We start from the raw sequence: 13,073 nt of genomic DNA, 5'->3' as shown, positions 1-13,073 counted from the left end.
TTTTTTTTTTTTCCCCCCCCCCCCCCCCCCCCCCCCCCCCCGCACTGTACACATAGCCCATTTTTCTTACCTGTTTTATTTTCTTCTCTTCTTGGCTCCAAATGGTGGAAATGTTCACTCTGTTACTGCCAGTACAGATAAGAGGGAAACCTCTTTCTTTAGCTGCGGGCCTCTAGTTAGCCCTAAGTCTTCCATGGGACATGGAAACAGCTTTTTCCTTCACATGCTGGTCAGAAGCCCCTTCTGCAGCTCATTGCAAGGCTGCACTGAGTTACCAGGGTAGGGAATTTTTTACAAGCAAAGTAGTCCGATGACTGCCTCACCCCACAGATGACCACAAATGTGTGTGCTAGGAATATCTGTCTTCATTAGAAGTAGGGGATGCAATGCACGAACAAAGCAAGAGGCTATTTCATGTCTGCCCTGAACACAATAACATTCCAGTCTTGTATTGTGTAAATGTTTGATCTGCTGCTCTTATTTTAAGGTGTGGCTTGGGTATGTTCTGCTTGATTGGGACATAATCAGGTTTACTGCCAGATATGCCCGTTGATATGTAGTTATTAACTCAAGCTTTTGGGGAAGTATTACATTGTGGGTGTTTTTCAGGCACTTTTCTAGAAGAAGTCTGATATAGAGAGGATACAGATCTTAGCAGGCTGTAAACTTATGTACTTATTTTGATATTCTGTATTTATTTACCCATTTAGATGTCCATTATCTAGAATGCTGTGAAGCCTCCAGCATAAGCAAGAGGTAAAATAAATGACCAGTGGTCTTTCAGCAAAACGTCCTTCCAGATTTTCGCAGCTACTTTTGAGAACAGTTTGTGCATTCAGGGCTGTCCACAAAGCTTAGAAATAAGCTTTAATGCCAATGTGGGCTTCCTTCAACAACTAGGGGAAAGAGGATATTCTTCAGTGAGAAGTAAAAGGGGATGTCCTTTTGCAGAGCAGTGGAGCTGGCTGGAGGAGTTGAAGGTCTTCTGAAGTAAAGAATTGTGTGAAGTGCAGCCACCAGGCTTAGAACTGGCATGAAAATCCTTGCTTTTCTCAAAGTGTCCAGTTTTACAAATCTGTAAGTTACTGCTTTGATAGTGTAGATCAAAGCTCAATCCTGAGTTCTGCCTTTGTGAATACACTCATGTCAATACTTCATGTGTTGTCTTTTAAACCTCAGGCTAGAGGCCACTTACATTTTAAATTAATTCTATCCCTAATTGATCTTTGAAAAGAGGTTGTGAAACCTGAAGTTTCACAGATATGTTTAAGTCATAAGTTGTCCTTAATTTATAGCTTTCAGTAAAGCTGCAGATAAAATCTCTGTAAGTTCTCAGCCTGGTGTGTGCAAGCTTAAAGACAGCTAATGTGATGTGTCTTTCATTAACACAAATTACTCAGTCCTTCAAACACTATAAAACAAGAATTTTACAATCAGATTAAGTTGATAATTGAGAGACTAAAGGAACTATACTTGCTTAAGAATAGAGAAACTACATGAAATTGAGGTAGGAGCAGCATTTCAAGATTACAACTGCTTAAACATCAGCAATATGGTGACACACAAGTGGAGAGAATTAAATGAAGTTCAAAAAGATGAACAAAGCCAGACCAGAGATAAAGCCCACAGAAAACTAACTAAAGCCACAGAAGAAAAGCCAAACAAGAACTTCCTTGTCCGTCCTACAAAGCTGATCACACCCAGATGATCACCCAGATGACCCAGTTTAACTATTTCTAAGAACAAGTATCCTTTGTCCATTATTGGGGGGCCTAAGAGTGAAATAGCATGAAGTTGCACATGTGTTAAGCTCGAACTAACCACGAAGAATAGTATAAAGAAACTTGGTTGAACAGAGAGCATTATGCTTTATGGTTAGCTGGTTCAAAATTTGTTTCAGTGAGATAATCCTGTTCAGTTTTCAAATGGAACAACACAAGAGTTCAGCTAGTCAAAGAAAATCAGGCTGTGACAGAAACTATTGTGAGGCGCTTTTTTTGTACATAAATATTGTGTTTAAGGGTGTTTGGTTTAGCTTAAAAGACCACCTGACAACGAATCTAAATTGTCTTCTCAAGCAGAGCCTAATATTCCATAGCAGAGGAAAAAATCAAACTCAGATCTTCAGAGAATTTAGTGGATTTTCTATAATACCTCTTCTCTCATGTGCAGAAAGCCCACAATTTGCAACACTGGTGTGGGATACTCATCTAGGTAGGTGAAAGTCCTTATGCCACCCTCAGAGTGGGATGTAAGTAGCTGTTTCAGGACTCACAAGACTTGCAAAAGCTAAGAATTCTGAAAAGTGAATAAACTATATGCAGTTCAACCTTGAAAGGATTGCTTGGCTCCAACAGGAGTGAAAATGAGAGATTCACTTCCCTCTTGATCTCTCCCTAGGTTAGAACACAGCAAGGGCACTTCTCCTGAGAGGCCAAATAGTGACCACACCTTCTCTTGGTCCACGTCTGGGTGGGCAGAGGAGTTCCTTGTTGCTTGGGCTTGGATTGAAGATTTGAGCTACAAGGTAAGACCTAGGGTCTGAAAGGCAAAAACAGGAATGGAAATCAGGACAGGTGATTTCCCCACTAGTGGGTGAGTTCTGCAAAGCTATAAGAAAGGCTGCCGTCAGTAGATGTCCAAGTCAGGTATATGAAGTCTTTGTTTCTAATGCAGCCAACTATAACCAGTTATCTTATTAAAATACCTACTAGGAACTCTGGGAGGTGTCAGTTAGGATGCTCTGGGCTTAAATGTATTTCTTAGAGCTCTCAGCTCTTCTTGGTTGATGCTTCAGACCAAGACAGCTATTAGCATGCTACCTCCCTCATGTGCAGGTATCCATATATGCATATCAAGATGTGTGTAACATTAATAATCTTCCTCCTAGGCACCACTACAGATATCTCTAGAAGAAATTCTGATTAAAATGAGACTTAATGTTGACAAAGAAACAGGGTGGTTGTGTAGAAGTGTGGTCTGCTTCAGGACGAGGGGGTTGTGGCATTGCCTGGTGACTCTCTTGAAATGATGGCTGCCTCTGATGCTACAAGGGAGCAGGTCATGCTCACTGCTGATGGTTATGTCTTTTGCATCCTAGTATCTCCACATGGAGCTGTTACTAAGGAAATGCCAGAGGAAGCAACTGCGACAGCTTTGGCAGCAAGAACTCAATGAGAACGTAGGTATTTTCTTTTTGCTTTTTCCAAGTAGTCCTAGATGTTGCAAATGACCAACTGGAAAATGCTGCCCAGGATGAGGGCTTTTTGGAAGCTGTTGCTTCACATTATATTTCTCAGTAAAGCAATGTCTTCCTGCAGCACAGGAGAGCATTTGTCTTATATATCTATAAATACTTATGTTGTGGTTTAACCCCAGTCAGCAACTAAGCACCACACAGCCGTTCACTCAGTCCCCCCCACACACCCAGTGGGATGGGGGAGAAAATCGGGAAAAGAAGTAAAACTCATGGGTTGAGATAAGAACGGTTTAATAGAACAGAAAAGAGGAAACTAATAATGATAATACTAATAACATGACAATAGTAATAATAAAAGGATTAGAATATACAAGTGATGCACAATGCAATTGCTCACCACCCACCGATCGACGCCCAGTTACTCCCCAAGCGGCGATCCCCGCTCCCCCCAGTTCATATGCTGGGCATGACGTCACATGGTATGGAATACCTCGTTGGCCAGTTGGGATCAGCTGCCCTGGCTGTGTCCTGTGCCAACTTCTTGTGCCCCTCCAGCTTTCTTGCTGGCTGCGCATGGGAAGCTGAAAAATCCTTGACTTTAGACTAAACATTGCGTAGCAACAACTGAAAACATCAGTGTTATCAACATTCTTCTCATACCTAACTCAAAACCATAGCAGCTACTAGGAAGATAATTAACTCTATCCCAGCTGAAACCAGAACAACTTAAAACTCTTCTAATCTGCCATTAAGACTTCCTGTGCTCAAAAGACCTACCAGCATATCTGTTTCTAACTGCCCCCAAACTGTAAAGTGTAGGTACTCTGTTCTCAAAACCCTCTGAGCTCTGTGCCGTGGTCTTACACTGCAGTCAGTCTGTATGTCTGTACGGCCTCCACCTCACACCTTCATAAAGACGAAGAAATCTCCAGTTTCGTTTCAGTTTTCTCCTTGTCATGGGAAGGAGCTGAATGGAAGGCCAGAGGGAGTCAGCATGGTAAACTGTTCTAGCAAAGAACTTTCAAAATTTCTTAAAAGACATGCCTTTGATTCAAAGCAAAACTATCTTTCTCAAATGTTTGTGCATGCCAAGGAACAGTACCCCTGTCCTTGTTTCAGCAAGAGGGACTTAATGACCATCTCTAAGTCCTTTTTGGTCACATTTTATGTCTATGGTTAAATGGTTGCTTCTACATCACATGTTTTCTGTACTTGTAATTTTACAAATTGGTTTTCTATCTCCTCAGGATATTTTCTGTCTAAATATTGTTTTCCTTTCTATTATCAAGATTAGCTGACACGCCAGATTGAAAAAACAGTCACAGCTGGCCAATGCTTATCTGTAGAAAAGTCATAGAATTCATTTGTAAACTAAAAGGTAAGAAATGCTAATTCAGCAATCCTTCTGGTTTTCTAAGAGTTACCAGGCATCCCATGATGTTAAAATACCACTTTTTTTCCAGTCCTTAGTGCTGCTTTTGAAGATCGCTACAAACAGGCACAGCCCTCTAAAGAGTTATTCTGCCAAGTATTCAGCACAAATTGACAGGATCTTAAGCCTTAATAGCTGCTCTAGGGGAGAGAAGCTGCACTGGGAATAGAATTGCTTTTGGGCAACAAAATTCAGAATTCTGGAGAAGGATTTGTGAATTTGTACATAACTGCAAGGGTATCCATTTGGTTCCCAGCTCATTTCTTGACATGGGGAAAACGCTGCAGGGAGGGCTCTGGAGTAGTGTGCATAATAAACCCTTGCCCTCCCTGTCTGATTCACTGATCATTCCCTTCCTTTCTGACAGATGAATGAAGAGCATCTTTGTACATCAGTGAGAAGCCTGTAGCTGTGTAAAAGTGAGCTGAGTGAGAAGTTAATTGACAAACTGTGGAATAATCACATTCCCATTATTACTGCATTTTTTCTTCTCTGGTAAGGGAGTCGGAGCCACAGCAGCCTATTTCCTATAAGATTCTCTCCTTCATCTGTTTACTGGATAGTTGTTCTTCCATAACTTTGGAAGAAGTTCCTGGAGCCTGAATGGAGAAGGAAGTCCTCAGTCCTGGATCTCCTGATGGATCCCATCAGTGTGAGATGCTGCCTAGCAGTTGTTTCTTACACTTGTTCCGCTTGTGGGAGAATTACTGCATCTTTTTTTTTTTTCTTTTGTTACTGGTGGGATTTGGAGCTGTTGCAATGACTCATTTTAGCATTGCACAAGAAGGTGTTCTCCTGTAAAAAGAATATTAATATTTCTGAGTTATTATCAGCTTACAGACATAAGGACTAGTTAATATCTAGCTAACCCATGAAATAGCAGTGTGTGCTTCTGGCCCAACTGCAGCTCTTTTGAAACATAACTCAACAGGAATATATGGCAACTACTTGATCTGTATCAAGTAGTATATGGTAAGTCCTGGGTCTGATTTTCAGACTATTTTTTTTAGAGGGATGTTTAATGGAAAAATCTCTTGATCTGTGTTATTTTTATTAATGCCTTTGACTGAAAAGTTAATTTAATGTTAACATTGTTTTGGAGCCTTAAGTAGTGATTCATCTGAATACAGCTGAATAATGCATCTTTTGCAGGAGTTTCCAGTTGAGGCACTCGATGATGGTATGTCTGGAATCTCTCCGCTCCCTCTGCACAGTGAATGCCAGAGCTCTCAAGGTTTGAAGGACAAATAATATTGCTCCGCACCCTTTTCTGTAACCTGGCAAATACAGTGCATCCATTGTGCTTGCTAAGGGATGCAGACTAACAATAGTGCATTTATTAACTGGGTTTCTATGCTTCTGGTTTTTTTCCCAGAAATGCTCAAATGGAAGGTAAACCTTTTGTGCCATGTTATCTGTGAATGAATTTTTTTTATTTCTAAGTTAAAAGCCAAATTGGACTTCTTTGTCCAGCAAAATCTTGCTGCCTTGGCGACACTTTCATCCCGGGGACAACTGTCAGCTTCCCTGATCTGAGTTCCCTGTACAATGAGTAAGTCTAAGCTCCCTGCTAGGTACCTTCATATTGTAGTGAAAGTCTGATATAGTGGGAATTAGGGGAGACACAGCACTAGCATACCTGGACATCTCTTCTTTACTGCAGCAAAATGATGGAGCTGGGAGAAGATAACAGAAGAGCGGTCTAGCATTCCTTTAACATATTCTAAAAGGGAGGCTCCAAACCCTTAATGATACCTCAAGTAATTGCTACAGATGTCATCTGGGATTCCCTTACATGTAAACCATTAATCTGCACTGTGCCTTAGTGAGCCTGAAATTGATATATACCTACCACTTATATAGCTTTCCCGGAGAGTGCTGGAAAATTAAAATAATGCTGCACACTCTCATGTGAATGTGTCCTTAAAGCTGAGCTGGTCAGCACTGGCACCACTGGCACCACGTGGTGCTCCAAGCAAGGCAGCACAAGCGCAGTTGCTGATGTGCAGGCTTGAGGAGGAGGAACGTATAAAAATTCTTGCACCAAAACATTCTCAGTTTTGAAACTCAGTTTTATTGTGAACTAGCAAACTGAAGAAGGTGGCATGACACATCTGCCCTCACAATGTAGATTTCTGACTGCGAGACTTCTGTGTGACTTTTTGGAAATACTAAAAGCCAGATTGAGTGTATTTCCCTCTTGAAAGAGACAGGCTTTTCATTCTTGTGTGACTACAGGCTTTCCTTGCACTGCTCCTTTGGAAGAACCAAGTGTAATCAAGCGTACATTAGTTTCTGCGTCAAGGTGCAAGGTAGTTTCAGGACTCTGAAATGTAGCAAACAAAAACCTGCATCGCACAGCTTACGTTTTAACTTCAGAGACGAAGAAAGGGACAGTAACTCAACTTCTGCTTGGATCCCACATTGTCAGCTGTAAATCCCTGCACTTAGGTGTATCATCTTCAAAGAGCTTTAACTGGTGCCTTGCATTGTTTGTGACGGCAGGAGACCTTCAGGCCAGAGGGCTGGTGCTCCCTCACTAGCAGTCCTCCCAGGCAGAGGAGGCCTGAGTGGAGAGCAGGGCTAACTGAGCCCGAAGGTCAGCTTGATTAGTGTCTCTGTCATTACCAAGAATGACTGGAGGATTAGTCACTGCAGAATCCCTTGGTGAATGTGACTGTGTTAGTGGAGCTCCGACAGACTCTTCCTCATCCTAGCCTCTCCACGGGGCACAGGGCAATGGGTGAAGCTTCATAAGGCAACGCTTTTTGCCATCCTGGCAGTCATGTCTTCTGGGGTGCAAGCTCGCCATTCTCCTAATGTGACTGCCAAGTGCTCAGGCTGTGCCCTAAATTTGCCTGCAGAGTCACGTCGCTGGTTCTAGGTTGTTTCCCCTTCAGCTCTGCGGTGCAAAAGAACCCAGCTGCAACTTTATCCCCGCACCAGCAAAATGAGGGGATGTGCTCTGGCTTGAACAGCCTACCAAGTAAATCCTGCTTCTGGATGTAGCTGGAGAAAGAGGTGACTTTCTAAATGCGATAGCCACAGTCTAATGTGATGGCAGATTCATCAAATAGGTGATATGCTTGCCCTTGAAGAAAGGAATATGGTGTCAACCTTTACAGTAATTTAAAAACTACTGTGTCGTTTTAACAGCTCTTCAAACTAACATTTAAAATCCCTGTATCACAAGCCCAAGAATCTTTTTAGCGTGTTTCGTCAGAAGTCAATGGCTCAGGCACACCACTAGGGGGAATAGTTTATCTGTCTTTCAAGTGAGGATGAAGCAGCGTCTTAGAAGCTGTACACTGAGAATTTGTGAGGAGGGAGTAAGAAGGGTCTTTAATTCTAGTTACAAGAATATTGGATAAATCAGGCCTCCATTTCCAGGAACTATGTTTAAAACTTAGTTAATTCTAATTCTAGGGGAAAAAAATCGACGGCTTTGATCATAAGATAGTGTTCTGCAACCTAAAGACTTCAGTAACTTATCAAGTTAAATGAACTTTTGTGGTCTAATAAAGACTGCAAACCTCCCCTGAAACCACGATTTGCTTTGGAAAATATATGACTGGCTGCCCTTCTCTTTCTTTCTTTCCTTCTTCCTTCCTTTCTTGCTTTCTGGAGTAAGAATGCTGCTGGTAGTTTGTAACTTTCCGATTCCACTACTATCTGAAATACAGGTTAATACTACTGAAAGGCCTAAAACAATAGAATAATTTAAATTCTCAATGGGCTAAACTGCAAATTTATTGTTCTTTCCTTCCAGCCTGCAGCCTAAAAGTGTATAGGCAGTTGGATGTATCCTACTGGGGTTTATGGGTGTGAGCTAGCACTGGTGCTATATATGGTTCCATATAATGTTAGCTTCTGCAAAAGGAATGCAGTAACTTTGTGATATAGTCACTCATAATATTTATTCCCAATGTTTTGTCTTCTGAATCAAGTGCTCTTTGGCTTGCATGTATCCTACTGACAACAGCAAAGTCTGTGTTTATCAAAGAATGTCAGTTATTTCAACTGAAGTAATACATTCTTGTATCTTATTATTCCTCCAGGAAACAGTCAAGCAAACTAACATGACTGTGAATATTGGTAACTCAGATGGGGGGGAGGAGGGTGTGTGGGTTTTTTATTTAGGATCAAGATTATGTTTATGGAGAGAATCTCTTGATAATCCTCACCTACTGTGCTTCGGTTTGTATAGCAGGACAGGCTATGAGCATGTGAACCAGATTCCTTTTGGGTGAAATTAAACTTGAAGGTGTGCTCCAGGAGTCCCCCTAATGCACTCTAGCCACAAACATACCACCAGTCACTGGGACCAGACTAAACCTCGTCTGAAGTAACAACCAGCTAAAGGACGTATGGTGTGGCTGCCCGGCCCTCAGCACTAACTGCTTTGCTCTGCAGAGGTTGCGCTACTTGCAGATGTAGACGTGGCCACAGATACCAGAAGAAAAGTGTATTTATTGAAATAGTCTTTAAATTGTCTTTTAAAAGTGTTTAAATTGTCAAGTCAAAACTGTACAATTATACAGGCTCTTGCATACGTACTAAAAACCTGGACAAATCTTACCTATGGCTTCCTGCTCTCTCTGGAAGTATTTGTGTAAGCCTGTGAATGTATTAGCCATAGCCTCTGACTGTTACGGGATGGGAATTGGCTTTCTGTGGCTGTGCAGTTGCAAATTCTACCACCATCTCTACTGCAGATAATGTTTGGTTAAACTCTGTAAAACTGTCCACTGTTAGCTAATAATCTTTTCAGGAGAAAGTGTTACTGTCACTGCTTTGAGCACCAAGTTTTATCACTGCCTTTTGAGATTTGTTATTGTAGAGAGAAACCCGGTAGTGGGACCTTCTCTTTTTTTTTTTAATCCCCAGAACTATAGTCATCTTGTCCCCTTGATCCTCCCCACCTGCAGCTGCAGAAGAGCTGGTTTTTGTGCAATTTATTGGGAAGTTCAGAGGGGAATCTCTGTGACCCTAAGCTCACTAACAGCCACACACTTCTGCTCTGGGAAGGGCCATGAAATCTTCTCCTCCTGCAATTTGTGGAAAAAGCAGTCCTGTAGATTTTTGTTCTCTTGATAAATGTCTTGCTATAATTACTGAGCTTAAGAGTATTGATTTTTTTAAGATGGGAATGCAGAAGATGTATTAAGAAGCCCCATTAGCTGTGCCCCTAGAGTGAAACCTAAGACTTCACAATGTTCTTTGCAGGATTATTTTGATGCCTGCTCCACAGACCTTCCCAAAGCGTTTCCCACAGGTGATGCTGGGACTCATTGCACTGCACCTTGGTACACACACTGAGAATGTGGATGTAATCCTGCAGCTACTTGCCAGGTAGCATAGTATCATATTAATTTTACTGGTAAGAGTGACTTGTCTGAGATCATAGAGGAAAAAAATTATGATCTTGATCTCATCACGATTCTCAGCAGAGTACTCTCTGTCTGACACCTTAAACCAAAGGGAAAAAATTAAATCAGTTGAAAACTGGTGTAGATTTTCAGCTCTTATCCTTGCACTCCCTGTGCCTTTTGAGCTTACTTGATTGCCTTTTAGGGACATGGCTTTTAAATTTAATTAACATGCTATTACTCTTTCCTCTATCTGACACGGAAAAGCTTGAATTAATTGAGTATTGACTAATTGAACTAGTTACAGCAAGGCATTGCTATCAGCTACCGGCGTGCTCACTGGTGTGTGCAAGAGCTGAGGATGAACTTGGGGCCCACCAGGCTGCTGCTTGCAGGCTGCAACGCCGCTATACCTGGGGGAACTGCCGCCTCCAGCAGCAAGCATGAGGCCTGACAGCAAGCTTGGCTCTTTTGCTCATGTTGCAGAGGGAAGCTGCCTTGTCTGTGCCACCTCTGCCTCCAGCGCTCGCTGTGTACCATGCACGTTTTGTGTATACGTATATATGTGCATGTATCTACGTATGGTATGCATTTATAGGTGTATATATATTTATCTGTACCGGGTCTGGCTGGGATGCAGTTAGCTTTCTTCACAGCAGCCCCTGTGGTGCTGTGCTTTGGATTTGTGTGTAAAGCAGTGTTGAAAACACACAGGTGTTTTGCCTTTCTGCTTGCACAGCCTCAAGGTTTTCTTTTTCCCTGTGCCCCCACAGCAACTACACCCGGGCAGGTAAGAAGCTGGGAGGGGACAGAGCCGGGACAGCTGGCCTGAACTGGCCAAAGAGATATTCTGTGCCATATAACATCATGCACAGCTGCAAAAGCTAAGGTAGAGGAAGAAGAGGCAGGGCTTTGTCTTCAGCTTCGGGGCTTTTGTCTTCCAAGGTGGCCACTGCTCAGAGACTGGGCATCCATCTGCTTGTGGGAGCTGGTGAGGGATTGCCTTTGAATTGCTTGGGGGTTTTTCTCTCTTTTCTTTACTTTTTAAACTGTCTATACCTCGACTCACAAGTTTTCTTGCTTTTGCTCCTCCTATCTTCTCCCTAGCCCTGCTGCAGGGGTTGGGAGTGAGCAAGCAGCCGTGTAGGTGCTTTGCTGGTGGCTGGGGTCAATGCACCACCGTCCTTTTTGGCACCCAATATGGGGCTTGAGGAGGGGGTTGAGATAACAACGGATTTGATCGGAGTGTGTTAGACTGAATTTATAGCTGTGTGGCAATTACTTGGCAGAGATTGCTAATGGCTGCTTTCAGCCTTTGCTGTGTTGCTGTGTTTTGCCCAGGGGGGACTGACGATAAAAGTGGCCTTGAGCCTGGTGTTTGGCCCCTGCAGGGCTGCCGTCCCACCGCTCCGGGGACCATCTCGTGGAGGCAGTCATCGATCGCACCTTCCTCCTCTTCTCCCCGGGGGACTGGTCTTCCCCACCGCACTGCAGCGGACCCCCGGCTTCTCAAGCACCCTCTGTGAGGCCGAGGGATGAGCCCTGGGGCAGCTGATTCCTGGGTGGGAAGGGGTGTGGGAGGCCCTGGGCAGGTGCCGGTGGCGGTTCTCACCCCCGACGGTGAGGGAGTTTGTGCCCGAAGAGGCACGGAGGCCTGCCAAGGTGGCGGAGGCCGGTTGTCTCGTCTACGGCGAGAAGAGACGGCAGCTCCTGAGGCTGTGCTGGGGCCTGGCCTATGCCTACCCGGCCTTCCTCCAGCACCTCACAGGGGCAAGCTGGCCTCTGCATCCGAGGATGTGCAAACAGACATGGCAGCTGAAGTAGAGAGCCAGCAGATGGCTACCACAGGGACCTGGCTGTCCGCTACCTCGGAGAAGCAGAGGTCCACCCCGTTGGTGAGGGAGGAGGAGGAGGGAGCGGGGCAGCCCCGGGGGGTGAGATGAGGCAGGCGGGAGGCGGAAAGAATTCACCCGCCAGCCGGGCGAGTGGCTCCGGTGCTGGGACATGGGGGTCAGCGGCCTGGCTCTGGAGAGCTGGAAGTGCAGCAGCTGGGGTTCCTCACGAGGGACCGTCCTACCCACAGGGAGATCAGGAGGGGAGCTGCCGCCCGTAGCCTCTGGAGGCGGCTCGGCTCCTCTGGGGCGTGAAGGAGAAGTATCCCTTCAAGGAGGATCTACCAGGGGGAGTGGACCACCACAGAGGAAGGTGGTCTACAGCGACCTGGACAATGACCGCGTCTCCAAAGACCCAGGTGACGTCCAGTGCTCACGGGCTGTGTGGCTGCAGCTGGTGCGGGGCATGATGGCGGCCTGTGCCCTGGCGCTGAGGGACTGGCTGGCCCCCGAGGTGCCCGCCATGGAGGAGCTGTCCTGCCGGCTCCTCCGCGCCTGGGGGAGCCTCTCTCTCTGGCACCAGCCCGAGGAGCTGTAAATAAAACAGAGACTATACAAATAAATAAATAGTGAAGCTGTGCCTGCTGCTCTTCCTGCCTCCTCCTACCCGCGTAAGCTCCTTTGGAAGGTATCTGTGTATGTTTTGTATGTATATATATATACATATACTTCTTTGTTTTGTATATACACATACATGTTTATGTGTATATATACATACTTACATATCCCCGTACAGATGTTTTGCATATACATCCATGTACACATTTTGCCTGTGCATATACATGTCTGTTGTATACATGAGTATATATTTAGGTACATACACCTCTGTATGGTATGTGTGCATGTTTATACATACCTATGTATCTATATTTATGCATAGCTACGTGTAGCCATAGATGTCCTCATACATGGTTCGTATGCACATACAGATGTTTAGGTACACATATAACTGTACCCCCATGCCGCTAAATAGGTTTGGTAGATACACAGCCATCTGCGTATGTATGTTATGCATGTACACCCCCCCATACATTCTGCCTAAACACGCATTTCTCCACGCGCGTCTCTGCGTTGTCTGTAAGCTCGCGTTTCGCCCACGCAGGTCTGTACCCACAGGGGCACGCACACATCCAGCCGCCCGCCCACCCCGCTCTGCTCGGCGGCGGCCGCCGCCGAGGCCG

At 44.5% G+C, this 13,073-nt stretch overlaps 1 protein-coding gene across 1 annotated transcript in view; it reads left to right on the top strand.

Moving 5' to 3' along the window:
• Positions 1-6,192, top strand: part of SMIM8 (small integral membrane protein 8) — a 30,300-nt gene extending 24,108 nt beyond the window's left edge. The window contains exon 5 of the transcript XR_774237.1: positions 5,784-6,192. The gene's annotated coding sequence lies outside the window, so the exon portion shown is untranslated. The remainder of the gene's footprint in view (positions 1-5,783) is intronic.
• Positions 6,193-13,073: the final 6,881 nt, after the last annotated feature.

This window comes from Haliaeetus leucocephalus, unplaced genomic scaffold, assembly GCF_000737465.1.
Source record: "Haliaeetus leucocephalus isolate CR32 unplaced genomic scaffold, Haliaeetus_leucocephalus-4.0 Scaffold195, whole genome shotgun sequence".
Taxonomy (NCBI): domain Eukaryota; kingdom Metazoa; phylum Chordata; class Aves; order Accipitriformes; family Accipitridae; genus Haliaeetus; species Haliaeetus leucocephalus.
This window is presented reverse-complemented; position numbering and strand designations above follow the sequence as displayed.